Here is a 19,846-nt window from a genome sequence, read left to right as displayed (position 1 = left end):
GGCTGGTAAAGACATTCACATGCCAGGAGACTGGTGCACCCCAGCTTTATGATGACCGAAATTCGTAAGTTCTGGACCCACTGGGCCCTGCCCTGCACCTGGTTGTTCATCAGTATCCTTTATAATAAACTTGTGTTTCCCTGTGTTCTGTTAGGCATTCTAAGAAGTCATCAAATTCCAGGAAGGAATGGTGAGAATCCCATTTAATAGCTGGTCAGTCAAAGCTGGGTTACAATCTGGGAGTTGAGATTGGTATGTGAAGTTGGGATGGTCTTGAAAGCCGACCCCTCAATCTGTGGGGTCTATCTCTATCTCTGAGTAGGGTGTCAGCCCTGGAAGGTCCTTTGGAGATTTGCCTAGGATATGGGGAAACCCACTACACATCTGGTGTTGGAAGTGTGTCTGTGTTGTGTGAGTCTAGTAAGAGGAAACACGGGTTTTGTCAGAATCATCTTTAAAATATGTCGAAATGAAACTTTGTGCAGCTATTGTACCATCAATAGAAAACCAGTATGTTTTACCCTCCTGATATGTGCTAAATAGGTAACTCTTAAAGCAGTAAGCTCTATGGGCTCCCCGACATTTTTTCATGTACTCCAGAAACAGATGTGTCTCTTGGGGCCTGATTTGCACACTTAGCTGCTTTTTGTGTGGTGCTGGAGATTGAACACAGGGCCTTGTACATACCAAGCAAGCACTCTCACACTGAACTACATCCCTAGCTCAGCTGCTTTTTTGACACTTATCTATTCTCCTTAAACTCTAAACCAGCCTCTGCTCTGAACCTCTCAGCAGTGACCTTTATCGTAGAATCACTGTGGACTCTAGCAATTCCCTTCCCGTCCACTTTCAAACAGCCTGTATTCTCCTTAGTCCTTTGTTTTTTTTCTTGACTCAGAGAATGTGACCTTTCTCTTCTCCAGTATTTTTGCCTTTGCTTCCTTCATCAATTTCTTGCACAAATAGCACCGGTCATCTATTCCAGGCCATGTCTGTCCATTACAGCAGCTACCCTTGGCTACCTGAGGGAGGAAGGCTGATTTCCCTCACGGGTGTTGGGTAACGTCTGCAGACATGGTTGGTTGTCACCACGGTGGTGAAGATGCTATTGGCCTCTTTTGCAAACACTACAGGAAGGCTGTTCAGGATTGTGTAGGCCTGAGGACAGTGGCAGTCCCCCTACAACAAAGAAGAACATGGAATATACTACAGAATACAATTAACAGGCTCTTGTAACCTGCCTCAGTCTACCTGTCTGGCTTCCAAGTTTTGTTCTTCCATCTTTCAACTCTGCTGAACCGTATAACTGTGCCAGTTACTCGTTTTCCCTACATACTTCCACACCCTTGAACTTTGAACATGGTGTTCTTTGTACCTGGAATGCACTTTACCTGTATTTGTTGTGAAGAGTCTTACTCACATTTTTAGGTTCTGAGCAAATATTCCACTCCCTGTGGGCCTATCTAAAGTGCCTTCCCCAGAGCTCAGCACAAAGCCTGCTTCTGCTTCTGCATTATCGGTGGCATTTTATATAGCCCATTCGATAACACATTATAGCACAAGGGTTAGGTAGGTGTGTGTTAACATTACAGTTTAAAGTACAAAGTGAAGACTTCTGTGTTGGAGCAATGAAAGTCGGCCCTATGTATCCTTCATCTTTTGAGTCCTTTTTATCACATGGCCCCAGAGGGAAGTAAGACTCATTACCACATGAAAATGTTACTATCAAAGCAAATATTTATAAGCTTAGTGCCTGATTAGTTCTCACCAATCAAGCCTAAATGCTTGCTGATCTCTCATTGGTTGGCCAAGACTAAACATATGTCACCAGTGACTGGAAAGCGAAACAGGTTCTTGGAAAAGATACAGAATTTCATGAGGTCAGTGAGAGTGATGTTCAAGCACTCCTCCATCAGACAACAACCTAGCAGTAGGTGATTTTGTGTAGGATTAAGGTAGTCGACACTTGAGAAAGAAAACTGATGAAAGATAACTCCCAAAGCAAAAGCTTATCTTAAGGAAACAACTTGAATAAGTGGACTTGAGAGAGACCCACGGGAACATGAATCAAGTCCTTGAGTATTTCTGCAAAGATGTCCGTCACTACCACCGGGCTGTGAAATTCAAACATATTGTGAAGTATTTTCTATTCTGGTAGACAAAATTACGACACAAGTAGCACTTGACTCACTCCATATAATAAGAATTTGCATGGAATGACAATATTAATCTTTCTTTGTATATATAGATCTCAGTGTATAGATATACCATAATACATGTATATATATGGGCTATATGCCTGTGTATGTGTGCATATATATAAACTTATCACAATTTACATCTCATTTTTCAGTCTTAGTTCCACTATTTGTTTTCACTAGTATGAAATTTTGGTGTGGGTTTTAAGTGGATTTTTTGGTACCAACTACACACTAAAAATGAGAACTCCAATAGCTGGGAATTCCTGGGAAGATGAGTTAGGAGAAAGATGCAGTAAGTACTTAGGGTGAGAAACAGCAAGACAGAGGTAGAAAGAACTGTGTGTGTGTGTGTGTGTGTGTGTGTGTGTGTGTGTGTGTGTGTATTCTGGTCATTTTAAGAGGACCCTCCTGAAAAAACTCTGGGACACTCTTTCGCTTTTTTACTTTGGGCTACAGGTAGCCCCTATGCAATGAAGAGCCAGGGTCTGTGGGACCCAAGACTGAGCCAGAACATTGACCAACGCAACTCAAACTGAGACCAGGATGCTCCTCTGATCTTTCCTGCCTGGAGAATTTGCTGGCTACTAAATAAAGACCAGAGAGTAGGGGAGCTCAGAGTCCTACCTGCTCTCTGGTCATGTATGGAGCTCATTGCTCATTTCTGCAAAGGGGACCTCCCCATCGCAGGAATTTCATATTACTTCTAACGTAACAATCTAGAGTCAAGTTCAAGTTTGTTACTGTTGGTGATTGAAGAGTTCAGGTAATTGTCCGGAACTTTATATCTGTATGAGTTTTATTCACCTGTATATTTATCCAAGTAATTAATAAAGTGATGTAATGAAAAATAAATCTTTTTTCTTGACAGGGCCTCAGTTATTCTAGTAATTCTTCATCCTGAGAAATAGAGAGTAATTTCTTAAAGCTAAATCAATTTATCTTACCAGCAGTCTTCCATAACCAGGTAGTTCATACCAAAATAAATTTTCTGTTCTTTCTGTGCTAAAAGAAACACACACACACACACACACACACACACACACACACACGTCATTATTCATGTGTGTTCCAATGAGCAGTTCTTGCTACCCTTTGCTTCATATCCACTTAATTGATATTGTTTGGTCCCTCTAATAGCATCAGGAGATGGAAAGGTAGGAGGAGACCCAGGGCCAACCTGAGGACCCCGAAGGCTCAAGCAACATCTGGAGGAACACAGATCAGAGCAAAATTTCTCTTTTCTTGTAAGAACTTTCTTATTTGAAGTCGCCCAGAGAGTGACCTGCTGTTCTGTAGCCATGGCCCACAGAGCAGGTCACTGCACATCTTTCATGTGATCAAGGGGGAACGGGTGACCATCTACGTGCTAAGAGTCATCCTCTTTCTGAAGAGGATAATTAGGTTTATAAAAGGGGACAGAGCCTGGCTCTTGTCACAGAGCTTGGCAGTTCCCTCCGTTTGGCTGGAGGCAGATTAGTCCTTTATCTTTGATGGAGGCAAATGGACCAATTTAGAGACAGAGTCAGGCCTGGAAAGGGGTCCCTTCCAAGTTTCCTGTCCATAGGGGACCTTGAAATGTAGACGTGCATGTGCAGCTGCACATTGTCCTAGGAGGGATTGAGACAGCTCTTTCCATGTGGCTTATTCTTGCTCAACTTTATCTTGATGACCTTTTAGATATAACATTTCAGTGCCCAGCGGCCTGAACGGGGAGGGCGAGAACAATGACAAACACAATCTACTCCCTAAACGCGGTTCAGCTGCCTACAGTTTCAAAGGATCAAACTGTTATCTCTTTCAAACCCCTGAGGCCCAGCCCATTCATTAATGGCCACCTGGAAAGCTTTCTGGGATTAATAAATATCTTGTCTTTCTCCAGAGCAGCTCAGAGTGCACCAAGTCTGTTCTCTTCTTTGCCAGTGTGACATCTTGTAAAGAAGGGAATAGTCCGGTTTTACTGTTATTCCTGGTTTACAGCTAGAAAGTGGACACAAAGAGATGTCAGGCCTTTCTTGTCCAGTTCATAGCCTTATACATTTGTCACCCGATGATGGAGGGGGAACGAAGGGTGACTTGACAGCAACACACACCTTGTGTGATATGTCCACCTTGTTTCCCAGGTTTTTGAGGGTGTGACCAGCAAAGTACAGCTATTTAAAACCAGAGGGTGACTTGCGGGGTGACCCTTATGCATTCTGTAAGAAGGAGGGTGTGTTACAATGTTCTGAGCATAAGTGGAGGCACCGTAGATGCTTGCTGGATTCTAGTCACAGAATTTGGGGTAGAGTCAGTATGTTGCTTTATCATGGTTTTCCAGAGAAGCCCATTGTGTGGAAGTGTGATATTTCATGTACATTTTGAGAACTGTCCTAAAAAGACACACAAAAAGGTGGGAGGAAACTTAGGTGTCTGCTGCAAGTCAACTTGTGAGGACTGATCTGGCCTCTTAAAAAAAAATTATTTGATTCTTGAGACTCTGAGTTCCAGTACAGAAGCGTGGCCTGATGCTGTGGAGTACCGTGAGGAGCTCAAAGCCTTGTGAGTAGCTCTTGAATGAGGCTCCAAGAGAAATATCAGGTGGTTCTTATCCAAGAGACAGGTGCCCCCTCTATTCCCCGGGGAGAACTCAGCTTGTCTGTTGCCATATGTGCCCACTGGTTCATCCAGTCAGTGCAGGGGAAGAAAGACTAATGTGGATTATTGGTACTGAAGGTGGGAAATCAGACCTTGGGTGTCCAGCCTTTCCGGCAATGTTCAGGCACAGTGTCCGAACACTGAAGTGTCCCGTTGGACTACTCTTAGGAAAACACAGCAAAAAGATACCCATTTCCATTCCTGTCAGTGTCCCTGTACTGCCCTCCAAACCAAACAAAAACTGTCTTTTCTGGTCTTATGTACATTTCTTGACCTGCAGAAAGTGCAATGTCCAGAGGCTCTATTTCCATGTTGGAAATTTACCAAGAAATTTTTTTCATTGTGGTATATAAGGCAAACTGATTCAAGACTACTAAGCAACTCAAAGATTGGAGGTATCTAGAAGCCTTCAAGAATTCTGGGTTTTGTCTTCTCAGTTTTGGTAAGATACACCATAAGGAGAGAGTCTAGTTCACAGATAATGTCCTCTGCACATACACATATTTCCAGCTCAGTGCCAGGCACACAGTTGCTGCTCAGTAAGCATTTATTAGGTGAATAAAGAAGTCAGTGGAAGGCAGGCTGAGCCCCAGCATTCCACAACACCTGCCCTTATTTATCAGTGGTTGTCAACAAGAGCGTAGACAGTTGATGTACCAGGACAATTACTAGAATTTTGAACTTCTAAGGCAAAACACAAAGATCCCAAAAGCAGAATGAACACAAAGGTACAGGTAGAGAATCAGCAGATGCTTGAATCTGGGCAGTGTCCCTGACGGCTCCATGGAGCCCAAGACTGTATCCAGGGAGACTGGAGAGGAGCAAGGTTGTGCCCTAGCTGGCCTCTCAGAGCAGGTCTGGAGGGAGGCATGTACCCACAGCCCAAACCGCCTGCATCTGAGAGAACAGCTGTTTTCTTGGGCCTTAGGCTGAGAAAAAACCACTGAACCATATGTCTTTAGTAAATCAGTGTATAGCTCTATTACAAATGCCCAAATGATTGATTAGAAAATAACCAGCCAGCCCCTGTGTATTGCTTTACTTGTGTGCTGCAAGTTTGTTTAATGTTAAAATGTACCAAAATCTACCCTTCTCCTTCTACTTCCATTTTTCATCAGAGAAATATGTGACAAATGCATGTACTGTATCCACTGGGAAAGAGAGGAAAGTAAGAAGTTTTCTTAAGAGCTAGGACTGCAAAGAGAAACAAGCTCTACCAGAAAACATCCCCTTTTATGGACTGGGTATTACATTAAACAACGATGAAAATGTTTATGGGTACTTGCAGGAAGATACATCACAATGGAACTTTAAATTCACATAAACCTTTCTTCCAAACACTTCGGACACCAAGCAGGTGGAGAGACAGGGGTACTAGAACATATGTGTTGAGAATCTTAGGAAAGCAGTGAAGTGAGATCATTATCCACATCTCTCACCTTTTTCACTCTGACATGTCTACTGACTAAGAGTAATAATGTAGAAAGAGCCTGCTTTCGGAAGTAAAGCCCATGGTTTTTATGTCTTCAAATGGTGCTGAGATCTTCAAATAGCCTTTATACCTTCAGCAGAAGCGCACTCAGATATTTACATTTTTAACACAATCTGCACATAACATTTGTTGTATATCTACTGAAAGCATACTTGGGGTGTTTGTGATTTATTTGAAAAATTCATATTATGTCTTCTAAATTTTATTCAAAATTAATTGATAGATACCAAATCAATATCTTTAATTCATAACAGCAATGATCACTTACAAATAACTGAGGAAAAACCCCATTCAAAATATGAAAAACCTAGGAAAAAAAACTTGACAAGAGATGTATAGGATGAAATAAAGAAAAATGTAATATTTTACAGAAGAACATACCAGAGAGCTTGGTTATAAGAAGGCTTGGCAGACATCTGGATGAGAAGATTGAATATTTTGTTGTTGTCAATTCTCCCTAAATGACTTTAATGAGATTTCTATCAAAATCCCCATGGGATAGTTTGGGAAATCTGACAAAGTGATTTTAATGTTCTCTTGGAAGAATAAAAGGGTGAAATTTCCAAGACAGTTTCAAAAAGGTAGCCAGGAATGGTGGTGCATGCCTGTAAGCCCAGCACTTGGGGAGCTGAAGCAGGAGGATTGCTGTGAGTTTGAGGTCAGCCTGGGCTACACAGTGAATTTGAGACCAGCCTAAACTACATAACAAGGCCCTGTCTCCACAAAACCAAAACTAACCAACCAACCAACCAACCAACCAAACAAAAAATCAGCCCTAGACAAACCAAAAACAAAGAGATAAATATAAAAAGTGCATTCATACAGATTCAACTGCAATAGTAGAAGAATGCACAAATACAGAAAACATCAGACACAACTAAAAGGAAAATATGGTATAAAAATGTTTTCACAATTATAAAGCATTAATAATTAATTTTCTTCATATATAAAAATTCATAAGCCATTAAATAGTACTAAAACTCGGTAGAAAATGAAAATACCATGAACAATTGATAGAAAAAGTACAAATGGTTAATAAATGTGAAAAATGCTCCATTACACTGGTGAGCTGCTAATGGAAATGAAAGAAGTATATCATTTTTGGACTATCAATTAGCAAATCAGAATATAGCTCTTAATCAAAGTTCCTGAGTCTAACATGAAATTAGTACTTTTGTGTGTTCTGTTGAGTATAAATTGGTATAATCTTTCTGGAGAGCAGGTAGTGATACCAGTGAAGAATCTTAAACTTCTTTGTTTTTCTGATTCTCATTTCAAGAATCTATTGAGAGATACTGAGATATATTGAGAAATTTGGACAGAGATCTGGATCACAGGACTAATTGTAATAATGCAAATGTGGAAAAACCTTCTGTGCTCAAAAAATGATCTACTAGTTGATTCAGGAATGAACAGAAGTGGTGTTTCATGGGGAAAGGGGTAGAGGATGGAGTTGGGAGGAAGAAGAGCATGATGGGTAAGAGGCATGTGAAATAGTGCTGAGGGACAATTGGGGATGGTAGTGTGCTCTGGCATGGTGACACTGGATAAACAGGAGGACTAGCAGAGGTGAAGTGCAGAGGATCTCGTGCAGCGGTCTGGTTCCCTCAGGGGGATGAATTTAAAATGTGAGGACTCTGTGCTGGTCATCCTTATACCGTGAGGTGCTTAATGTATAAGTACCTGTTAGGTGTTTAGTGAATGTTTGCTAGATAATAAAGATATTTCCTTCAGATGTTGAGTAGTTTTGAGTTCCATGTTATTTAGTTGTGGTGTTACTGTACAACTAAAATCCAACAAAGTTACTTAGGAAGGCAATTAATAAAGACGCTTCCTAAGTAAATATATGTACATATTTTAAAGCAGCCTTACAGTCTTATTTGGAATTTAGTCAGTAGAGGGTGCACCAATGCTGGAAATTCTAATATCAATAAAGAATAGCACTTATTCATTAATTTTATGAGGCTTCATTCTGATTAATACCCATCTCCTTGTGCTCCTCTTCTCACTCCCTACCACTTGCCATTTTTCATTTTCACAAGCACACCTGCCACCAGTTATAAACTATGTTTTAATAAAACTTGATTTCATATTGCTATTGATGATTATTGTCAAAAATACGACATTTTTGAGAAATTGGTGTTATCTGGAGAATAGCTTAAATTGTGCTTATCATTTACTGAGGACAAATTTTCCATCAGAATAGGTCAGGAAGTTTAGAATAAAATGGAGGTGTTATTTCAGTAGCCCATGTGGACACTAATGCTATAATTAGAATAAGAGTAATAATGAATTATCAAGGAAAGATAGTTTATAAAGTGTTAAAAGGAAAGACTTGGCTTTTGAAACATTATTTTCTGAATGTTCTTCATGAAATAGAATGAATGAAATGCTATGGTTTTTCGCAGTTTTAAAGAGGACAGAAAACAGAAGCGATGTAGAGGAATTGAGGGGAAAATAAAATGAAGTGTGCATATAATGTTTCTGGTACAAAAGGAACTTGATTGACATATTTGAAAATTGAACAAGACAGATAAAAATATTGTACCAGAATAAGAAGCCTTAAGATCAAAACATATGAAGTGAGAATCATCATTTCATGGGAGAAAATGAGCAGCTATGGAATTCAAGGAAGCACCACCTGAATAAGGAAAGAAGCTGCCTCTGTGTGAGGTGAGAATTTGGAAACTTGGAGATACCTTAATTTTACTACCTAAATGTTGTTTTCCTTGAAATAATGATATAGCTGGCCCTAAGATTTTCTACCATTCAAATCCTTTCAAATGCTTATAAAGCATACTTTAAAACAAAGGAAAAATCAGCTATGAGAATAAGTACTATAATAAATCAAATTTAATCAAAAGTTTAAAACTTTTGCAGAAGGAAAAAGAACAAAACTCAAGTAAAAAGGAAAAATCTTCCACCCTAGAACCGTGGCCCCGTTCTTCTATAACCTCGTGGAGAAGGCCCCAGCGCTGGTGAACACAGCTGTGACTTATTCAAAGCCTCGACGGGGCACGTTTTGACAATATGCCAGGGTTGAACTGGTTCCTCCAACCCCTGCTGAGATCCCTGCAGCTATTCAGAGCCTAAAAAAATAGTCAATAGGGCTCAAACTAGTAGCTTCAAACAGCTCACAGTTACAGAAGCTGTGCTGAATGGTTTGGTGGCCACTGAGGTGTGGGTGTGGTTTTATTTTGGAGAGATCATAGGCAAGCATTGCATCATTAGCTGTAATGTTTGAATGTCTTTAACATCTGATTATATTGGATTTAGTATTTGAATGTTCTCGGATCACAGGTGATCAGAATTATCTGCTATCTGAATAAAATATGTCAACTACCAAAACAAACAAACAAACAAAATAACAGGTGGAACACTCATTAAAAGGCAAAGATGCTCAAAAGCGTTTCTGAAAGGCATTTAAATGCTGTTCTTTTCATGAATAATATATCTTAAAAGTCACACAAGCAACCTAAATTTAAAAAGTTTCAATAGCAAAACAGCAATAGTAATAAGAATGCAGAGGAAGCAATAATATCAAATAATACAAGATGAAACATATTAAATAAAATAAATGGGTGGTTATGCAATGATAGATACAGTAGGTACTGAAGATATAATAACTGAATCTATATGCAACAAATAACATAGCAACAAAACACAGAAAGCAAAGAATGTAAAAACTTCAAGTGGAAAGTAATATTAAGTTACAAGATAGCATGAAAATACTTATAATCAAGACCAAAACAGTGCTCACTTCAGCAGCACGTAACTAAAATTGGAAGACCAAAACAGATAAATAGACAAAATTTTGTAACCTAAAAGTGAGGCACAGTTTCTTTAGAATTGCTCAGTAATCTTATAATTTGTTAGGTTACATAAAATTAAATGAACACTTTCCACTAGAGCTTGTCTTGGCTGCAGTCTGACCAAAATAAAAGCAAAGTTTGAAATTGGGAGCCTGAAGAATAAACAAACATAGCTGCAAGTTACAGTGATATTTAAAAATATTCCTTTAAAAAATAACTGGAACAATAGAAAAAGAACTCAAAAAAGGCAATTTAGAAAACAATAATACCAAAATCAATGCTTAGAGAAAAAGCCAATGAAACCATTAAGTACTTTTCTTGTTAAAAGGAAAAAGAGAAATTATTCAATATAAGCCCTTTGAGAAGAACAGAACACTATGAAATAAATGAAAAGATAAAGACATAGATTAGAAAGCAAGAAAATAAATAGTAAAGCAAAGCAAGAGCCACTTTAATGATAGATAAACTTCTTCTGATAAATCTAGTTCAGAAAACAACAACAAAACCACATAAAAAGTAAAAATTAGACAAGAAATAGAAACAATGAAAATACAAATAATAAGAAATAATTAGTGTAAGTATGCTGCTCTAGTTGTACTGTTCAAGGAAGTGGATAATTCCATATGAAAGTAAATTTCTTAAAGTTGAAGCAAGATGAAGAAAATCTTTATTGATAGATGAGAGAAAATTTCATACTTTTTTTTTTGGTTTTTCTCCGGTACCAGGAACTGAACTCACGACCTTGCGCTTGCCAGGCAGGCGCTTTGCCGCTGAGCTAAATCCCCAGCCCCGAGAGAAAATTTCAGAAAGTTATCAAAGAACTATTATGATTTCGAGAAAAATGCTCTAAATCTGGTAGGAAAATTTGAAAAGTATTTTTTCTTAATTTTAAAGAGAAAACCCACTCCCCAAACCAATAATACAGAATTTCAAAGTAAGATGATAGATTAACAATGGTTAATATATTGTGTATTGTTATCTTCAAAGATAATTGCTCAGATTACAAGATATAGACATGCATAACTGATCAAACTACATAAGCACAAACCATTTATTTCTTTTAAAATTTATTTTAAAAATAAAAGAAGGAAAATATATTAACAGACATCCATTTACAAAACAGCATAAGAACAATACAAACAATACAGAGTTACAGACAAAGTGGTAGGAAATTAACAATTGTTGTTGTATTACATATTGAAATCTTTAAGGTGGTTTCTCAGGAAAACAAATAAAGACATGCAAGATTGATCAAATAATTAATCGTTGACTGTTCCTTTCAGTAAAGCGATAGAAGTCAGTAGTACAACTATGTTAGCTATCCTGTACCTACATACATACATAATTTCCCTTTCTTTCCTTTCTCTTTTCCCTCATCCCAGTTGTTCTTTACTTTTGAGCATTATCCTTTCATTTCACAATGTGTGTCATACCTCCTAATTTTTATTCACTCTTTCAGGTTCTTACACTAGTGAGACAATGTGTTACTTACACATGGAAGTCTGATTTATTTCACTTATGAGTATGAGTATGATCTCTAGTTGTGAACATTTACCTGTAAAAGCCTCGAGTTTATCTTTCTTTATAGCTGAATAATATTCCATTATGTAAAAATACCACAATTTTTTTTATCCATTCCTCAGTGGATAGACATTGGGTTGCTTCCACAATTTAGCAATTACAAATTGTGCCGCTATGAACATGGGTGCACATATATCGCTCTGAACGTGGGTGCTGCTATGAACGTGGGTACACATATTTCCCAGCTGTTCTGGGAAAATACCCAGAAGGGGAATACTAGGTTGAACGGGACCTCTAGGCCTAGTTTTCTGAGGAATCTCCAAACTGATTTCCACAGTGGTTTCATCAGTCTGCATTCCCACCAGCAGTGGAGAAGAGTTTCTATTTCTCCACAGCCTTGCCAGCATTTGTTATTGGTTGATTTCTTAATGATAGCCATTCTTACTGGAGTGAGATGAAATCTCAGTGTTGTTTTAATTTGCATTTCTCAAATGACTAATGATGTTGACCATTTTCTCATGTATGTATTTTGCCATTTGTATTTTTTTTTTAATCTGAGAAATGTGTGCTCATCTCAAATGCCCATTTTTGGATTGGGTCTTTGATTTTGAGGGGGCTGATGATTTTCAGTTCTTTATATGTTCTAGATAGAAGACCTTTGTCTGAGGGACAGTCAGCTAAAATTTTTTCCCAATTTGTGGGTTTTCTTTTTACTCTTCTGACGATTTCTTTAGATGTGCAAAAACTTTTCAGTAGGATGAGATTCCAGTTGTTGATTCTTCCAAGTGTTTCCCATGCGATTTGGTTTTGTTTATGAACTCTCTGCCTACCTCTATGTCTTCAAAATTTTTACCTACTTTCTCTTCCAATAGATTTAGTGTTTCTGTTTTAATATTGAGATCTGTGATCCATTTTGACTTGAGTTTGGTGCATGGTGATAGACTTGGGTCTATTTTCAGTCTTTGTCAGGTGGCAAGCCAATTTTTCCAGCACCATTTATTAAAGAGGCTATCTTTCTTCCAGTGTGTTTCTTTGGCCCTTTGTCAAAGATTAGGTGGCTGAGTGTGTTTGTGGTTGTGGCTGTTTCTTCCAGTCTGTTCCACTGATCCTCAGGTCTGGTTTTTAGCCAGTACCATGTTGATTTTATTGCAGTAGCTTTGTAGTATAACTTCAGGTCAGGGAGTGTGATTCCACCTGACTTGTCCTTGTTGCCCAGGTTTGCTTTTGCTATTCTGGGTCTTTTCTGGTTCCAGATGAAGTTAAGGAATATTTTCTCTAGATCTGTGAGGTATGCTAATGGTATTTTAATGGGAATTGCACTGAATCTGTAGAACAATTTTGGTAGTATGGTCATTTTCACAATGTTCTTTCTTCCTATCCATGGGCAAGGAGTATTTTTCCATTTAGTGAAATCCTCTTTGATCTCTGTTTTCAAAGTACTGTAGTTTTCACTGAATAGATCTTTTACTTCTTTTGTTAGATTGATTCCTAAATATTTCATTTTCTTAGATGCTATTGTGAAAGATATGGTTTCCTTAATTTCTCTCTCAGTCTGCTTGTTGTTTGTGTATAGGAATGCTATTGATTTTTGAGTGTTGACTTTGTATCCAGCTACACTGCTGAATTTGTTGATTAATTCAAGGAGTCTTCTTGTGGAGTTTTTGGGGTCTCCCATGTAAAGCATCATGTCATCTGCAAATAGTGATAATTTTGCTTCTTCCTTTCCTATCCTTATTTCTTTTATTTCTCTCTCTTGTCTAATTGCTCTGTCTAATATTTCCAGAACTATATTGAATAGGAGTAGTGACAGTGGACATCCTTGTCTTGTTCCTGATTTTAAAGTAAGAGCTTTCAGTTTTAGCTTTCCATTTAGTAGGATGTTGGTTGTTGGTTTGTCATAGATGGCTTTCATCTTATTGAGGTAAGGACCTTCTACTCCTATTGTCTGTAGGGTTTTTATCATGAATGCATGTTGGACTTTGTCAAAAGCTTTTTCTGCATCTTTTTGAGATGATCATGGGGTTTTTGTCTTTGGCTGTATTGATATGGTGTATAACATTTGTTGATTTGTGAATATTGAACCATCCCTGCATTCCTGGAATGAATCCAACTTGGTCATGATGTATGATTTTTTTGATGATTTGCTGCATTCTGTTTGCTAGTATTTTATTGAGTATTTTTGCGTCTATGTTCATTAGGGAGATTGGTCTATAGTTCTCTGTCTTGGTTGGGTGTTTCTCTAGTTTTGGTATCAGTATAATACTTGTCTCCAGAAATGAGTTAGGGAGAATTGCCTCCTTTTTAATTTCATTGAAAAGTTTGAGGAGTGCTGATATTAAATCTTCTCTGAATTTCTTGTAAAATTCTGCTGTGAATCCATCAGGACTGAGGCTTTTCTTTTTTGGTAAGTTTTTAATCACATTTTCAATCTCATTAATTGATATTGGGCTATTCAGGGTTTTTATGTCTGCTTGATTCAACTTTGGTAATTCATACATATCTAGGAATCTCTCCATTTCTTCTGAGTTTTTTATCCAATCAGAGTAAAGATTTTCAAAGTAGGTTTTAATGGTCTTTTGAATTTCTGTAGGATCTGTAGTGATTTCATCCTTTTCATTCCTTATTGCATGAATTTGAGTTTTTTCCTCTTTTTTTGATAAAGTTGGCTAGGGATTTATCAATTTTATTTATTCTTTCAAAGAACCAACTCTTTGATTCATTTGTTTTTGTAGTGTTTTCTTCATCTCAATTGCATTAATTTATTCCCTGATCTTTGTACTCTCCTCCCTTCTTTGGGCTTTGGGCTTGACTTGTTCTTCTTTTTCTAAAAGTTTGAGGTACAGCAGTAGGCTATTTATTTGTTCTCTTTCTGTTTTCCTTATGTGTATGTTCACTGCTATAAATTTCCCTCCGAAGACTGCTTTCATTGCATCCCACAGATTCTGGTAAGTTGTATTTACATTTTTGTTTGTTTGTAGGTATTTTTAAGTTTCTTCTTTAATTTCTTCTGTGACCCATTGATTGTTCAGGAGGTTGTTATTTAATTTCCAACTGTTTATGTAGTTTTTAGAATTCCTTTTGTCATTAATTTCCAGTTTCATTGCATTGTAGTCAGGTCATATGCGTGGGATAATTTTAACTCTTTTGCATTTAGTTAGGTGTGCTCTATGGGCTAGAATGTGGTTTATTTTAAAGAAAGTCCCACGTGCAGCTAAGAAAATGTGTATTCTGATGTTGTGGGGTGGAACACTCTGTATACATCTACTAAGTCCATTTATTCACAGATTTAGTTTAGATCTGTTATTTCTTTGCTGATTTTTTTGTCTAGTTGACCTACCTTGTTGTGTCAAAGGGGTGTTTAGGTCCCCTATTACAATGGTGTTATTAATTATTTGGTTTTTCATGTCTGTTAAGATTTATCTTATAGAGTTTGGTGCTCTGATATTTGGTGCATACATGTCTATGATTGTTATCTCTTCCCCTTGCAGTTTTCTCCTAAGAAGTATGTAGTGACCTTCTTTATCTCTTTTGATTGTTTTTGGTTTGAAGTTTACGTTGTCTGCAACCATAATAGCTACACCTGCTTTTCTCTGGGTTCCTGTTGCATGGAGAATTGTTTTCCATCCTTTGACTTGAAATCCAGTGTATGGATTTCCTTTTGAGTAAAATGTGTTTCCTCTATGCAGCATATTGTTGGGTTTTGTTTCTTAACCTGTTCTGCCAGTCTGTTTCTTTTGACTGGTGAATTGAGGCAATTTACATTAATGGTTATAACTGATATGTGTTGGCTTATCATTGTCATCTTATTTACTTGCTGTTGGTTTCCTACTTCTTCCACCATTTAATTGCTTGCTTTTCGTGAGGGTTCCTTTCTATTATTGTTCTTGAAATTGTGGTCATTTTTTTCTCTGTCTAGAATATCTTTTAGTATTCTTTTTAAGGACGGTTTGGCAGTCATGAAGTTCTTCAGTTGTTCTTTGTTATGGAAATATTTTATTTCTCCATTAAATTTGAAGGATAGTTTGGCAGGATACATCAATCTTGTTTGGAAGCTGTTTTGTCTCAGGACCTGTAATACTTCTCTCCAAGCTCTTCTCGAGTGGATTGTTTGTGTTGAGAAGTATGCTGTGATTCTGAGGGGCTTTCCTTTATAGGTGATCTGTTTCTTTTCTCTAGCAGCTTTTAATATTTCATTCTTTTGCTGGATATCTGGGATCTTTATTTTATATGTCTGAGTGTAGTTTTATTCTGGTTATGACTAGTTGGAGTTCTATATCCCTCATTTACCTGTACATCAGATTGTGTTTCCATGCTTGGGAAATTTTCTGCTATTATTTCTGCAAATATTCTTTTGATGTCATTTGTGTTGCCTCCTGCTGTTTCATTGACTCCTATTAGTCTTATATTATTTTCCTTTGCCTCATCTTGTAGATGCTGAATTTATTTTTCCTAGTTCCTTGTTGATTTTAAGAAATACTTTCTTTCACAATTGCTAGCTGCCATGCTGTCTCCAAGATCTGAAATTCTATCTTCAGCTTCATTCAAGCGGTTTTGCCAGCTTTCAGTGGAAGTTTTGATTTTCTAGATATCTCTTTGAATCTGTTTCATGCATTCTTGTTCATTCCTATATTGTTCATTTAATGTTTCCATCAGTTGCCTATGCTCATCTATTTTTTTTATATTTCTTCTTTAGATGTGCTGAGCAGTTCTTTCATTATTGTTGTCATTTCATTTTTTGCCTGAGAGATTATTTCTGAGCTAATGTCTTCTATGGCCTGGTGGAGTTGTTTCTTTACTTCCATTGCAATCATTTCAGCAATTTCAGGTGTGTGTTTACCAAGTTCTCCTATGTCAGTGTCTCCTGGACTTGTTCTGAGTGGGGTGGAATTCTGAGATTGTGTTTTAGTCCTTTGTCTTGTCATGTTTGTTGCCAGAGGCAGAAGGCTCAGTCTCCCTCTTCCCTGGCAGCTCAACAAAGGTTTCTAGTGTCCCTAGTTTTCCTCATGGTCAGGCTTGCCCCTCAGTGTCTGCTGAGATATGCTGCTTAGTCTAAGGTCTTCTGGCAGATGGTGAAGTGTGCCTAATTCTCCCAGGTGTCAGACGCAAACTGTGATGTCAGCTGATGGCAGACCATCTGATCCAGTGTCCCCTCGCACTCAGGGCATGCGTAGGACCCAGAAGTGGGCTGCACTGGTGGCACAGTCATGGACCACTGGTCTTGTGTCCCCAGGCAGTTCAGGGCACAGGCAGAGCCCAGACACAAATTGCAGGGTCAACAGTTCATGCACCACCTGATTCCGTGTCTCCAGGCAGCTCAGGGCACGCACTGGAGCCAGATGCAGGCTGCACTGGCACTGATCACAGACTGCCTCTTTCTGTGACCTCCAGGTGGTCAGGGAACCCATAAAGCCCAGTGGTGAACTGCAGTGCCAGCAGTTCATGGACTGCCTGCTCTAGGATCTCAAGTGGCTCAGGGCACGTGTAGGGAGGGCCGGAATGTGAACCCCAGTGTTAGCAATTCATGAGCCTTCTGAGTCAGAATCTCCTGTCTGCACTGGGTGCACAGAGGGTGGAGACACAGCTCTACTCTCAGTTTCTATGAGGTCAACTTTTTTTGCATTCCATTTATGAGTGAGATCATGAAATATTTGTTGTTTTGCACTGGCTCATTTCACTTAACATATTAAACTGTAGCCATGTTGCCAATGACAGGATTTATCCTTTTTAAGGGCTAAATAGTATTCTCTTGTGAGAACTAAAACCAGGTTTGGTAGTTATGATTGTACACAATTTTTACAAATTGAAAATTAACATTATTGAAAAAAGTGATTTAGGAAAAATGTGTGAAATAATAAATAAAAATCCAAAGTTCATGATGGCACAATTTGTACAAAACCCAACATAAACAAACATATAAAAAGGTGTTGGATTTCTGGATTAATTAAAGAAATGGTAACTATCACAACATGAGGCGCCATTAAAACTGTTCACATTAGGAAAATGTCTAAAGAGATACCTATCGCTGGCAGGCTATGGTTACATGATTAAATGCGTGTGGCTAAGGTAATTTTCTTTGGAACAGAAGTAAAAGAAACATAGGTTGGCCACATAAAAACAGAATAATAAAGACATTTCTGCCTTTTATCCCATAATCTCATGTTTGAGGAAAAGCAGAGCACATGGAGGGGAACATGGAATTTTGATTATAAATTCTAGGTTGGAATACTGTGAGGCCAGGTGTGTTGGGGAAAATTGTTTTGTTTCTCTCTGTTGCATGTTTTCCTCATTTGCAAGGCTGGGATTACCATGCACACCTCAGAGAGCTCACTGAGGGTAGGTGCCCTAGTGTGGATGCAGACTGGGTAGTCCCACATTTCCACGGCACTCTGTGCCTTTGTCTAGGAGCCTCCATTTTCATTTCAGTAACACAGGATAATAATACCTATCTCACAAATGTTATGGGATAACTAAATGAGATATTGTATTCATTCAGATAAGTTCTTTCATTCATTCTACCTCTGGGGTCCAATAGTTATCAGCCCTGACCTAGGAGCTGGCCATTCTGGGAAAAAAGACAAACTCAGTCAGCAATTCAATTTCTACCTGGAGCATGGAGGCCAGGTATGGGCTTGTCCTGTGGTAGCCACACTCAGGTCTCAATAAACACAAATGCTTTGAAATTACTTTGTGTTATGACTGTGATTCAGAGCTCACTTAGGGTCCCTCAAAGAAGATTCCACATTTGTATTCTTTTTTGTGCTTTCTATAGAAAAACAGGCTCAAATTAATATTGCTTCCCGTGGATGGATAGATGAATGCTTGGATGTTTACAGGAGGGTAATTTGTTTTAATGAACACTCTGAAGCCACCTAAATGCCAACTATAAGAGGAGTGGCTAAGCAAATGGCATTGTAATCATTCTGCGGAAGAGCTGGCAGCCATTAAAATGGAAAATTATGAGGATCAGGAAAGACACAGAAAAATATTTGATATAATGTAGATGGGGAACAAAAGCAGAATACAAAACAGCACATATTTCATAATTACAATGATCTGTCCAGAATCAGACAGAAGAGTGAAAAACAAACATTTTCATTATGGCAGGAGCAATCTTGAGTGAATTTTAAAAATCTCTTCAATGATTTGAAAATATTGTGTCAGCAGGAAAAACAAAATCCAAAAAAGAACAACCACCACAGCATCAACTCCCCCAAACCAAAAAAACCACAACAGCCAGAAAGAAAATGGCTGCTGTGCAGAAAGAAAAGCAGGTAACTCTGTTGAAAGTTTTTAAAAAATTGATTTTTAGTAGCACCTATTTGCAATAGAGAATGATGACAGTCATCACAGGGATCGGCGCTTTGCGCTTGTGAACTGTTTGCATCCTCTTAGTTAAAATGTGCGGTGTGAAGTGGGGAAAATAGCTTTGGTGTCTGTTGTGAGGATGAACATAATGTGAAGAGATGGTATGATTTTTCAGAAGAGGCTGCCGTGTTACTAGCGCAATGCTGAAACGTTAGCATCAGCAACAGAGAACCAAAGAACCAAAGCCTGTTTCTAGGTAGGGTTCCCAAGTTGACCTGTTTTCCAGGCACACAAGTGAGCAGCTCCCTGTCCCATCCCAAATGGCCCAAATGGAGCCAAATCACTTTAGAATGATTGCACATCATATGCAAAACTACGGATCGCATGCTGCCAAGATAATCTACATGACTTTGGTTTTCCTTGCAGCGAGAGAAACAAGGCAACACAGATAAATCCGGCTGGAAGTCGGACTCTCAGTGGCTGCCCCTCCTGTGAGACAGAAGCAAAGGAGCTGTCCAAGAACTGGCTGAGAAGGAGGACGCCCTGGTTCCAAGCACCTGCCCTGCCTCCGTCCTTGTCCCTTGCTTGTCTCCCCCTCATTGTGAACACATGTTTATGCATCCTTCTCCCTGACTCCCCAGCTATAGCCACTAATGCCTTGTGTAATCTCAGTGTTTTCTCCTTGGTTGGTAATTTATCTGGAGAGTTGCTTGACTGTCTTATCTTTTCTCTTTTCAGGGCCTGTTAAATTGCTTCAGCAGATCTGGCCCCTCCAGAGGCAGGAGGCGGCACAAAGCTCGGTGTGGGACAGACCAAGGTCCCGCGTGGGCGTGGGCGTTCGTGGCGTGCCCCCCCAAGATCGGAGGGAGAGTGTGGAGTAG

General features: G+C 38.7%; 1 pseudogene; it reads left to right on the top strand.

The window, feature by feature from the left end:
* Window positions 1–19,846, top strand: part of LOC102019864 — a 23,117-nt pseudogene extending 3,271 nt beyond the window's left edge.

The sequence above is a fragment of the Chinchilla lanigera genome, unplaced genomic scaffold, assembly GCF_000276665.1.
Source record: "Chinchilla lanigera isolate Chin_1 unplaced genomic scaffold, ChiLan1.0 scaffold00044, whole genome shotgun sequence".
Classification (NCBI taxonomy): Eukaryota; Metazoa; Chordata; class Mammalia; order Rodentia; family Chinchillidae; genus Chinchilla; species Chinchilla lanigera.
This window is presented reverse-complemented; position numbering and strand designations above follow the sequence as displayed.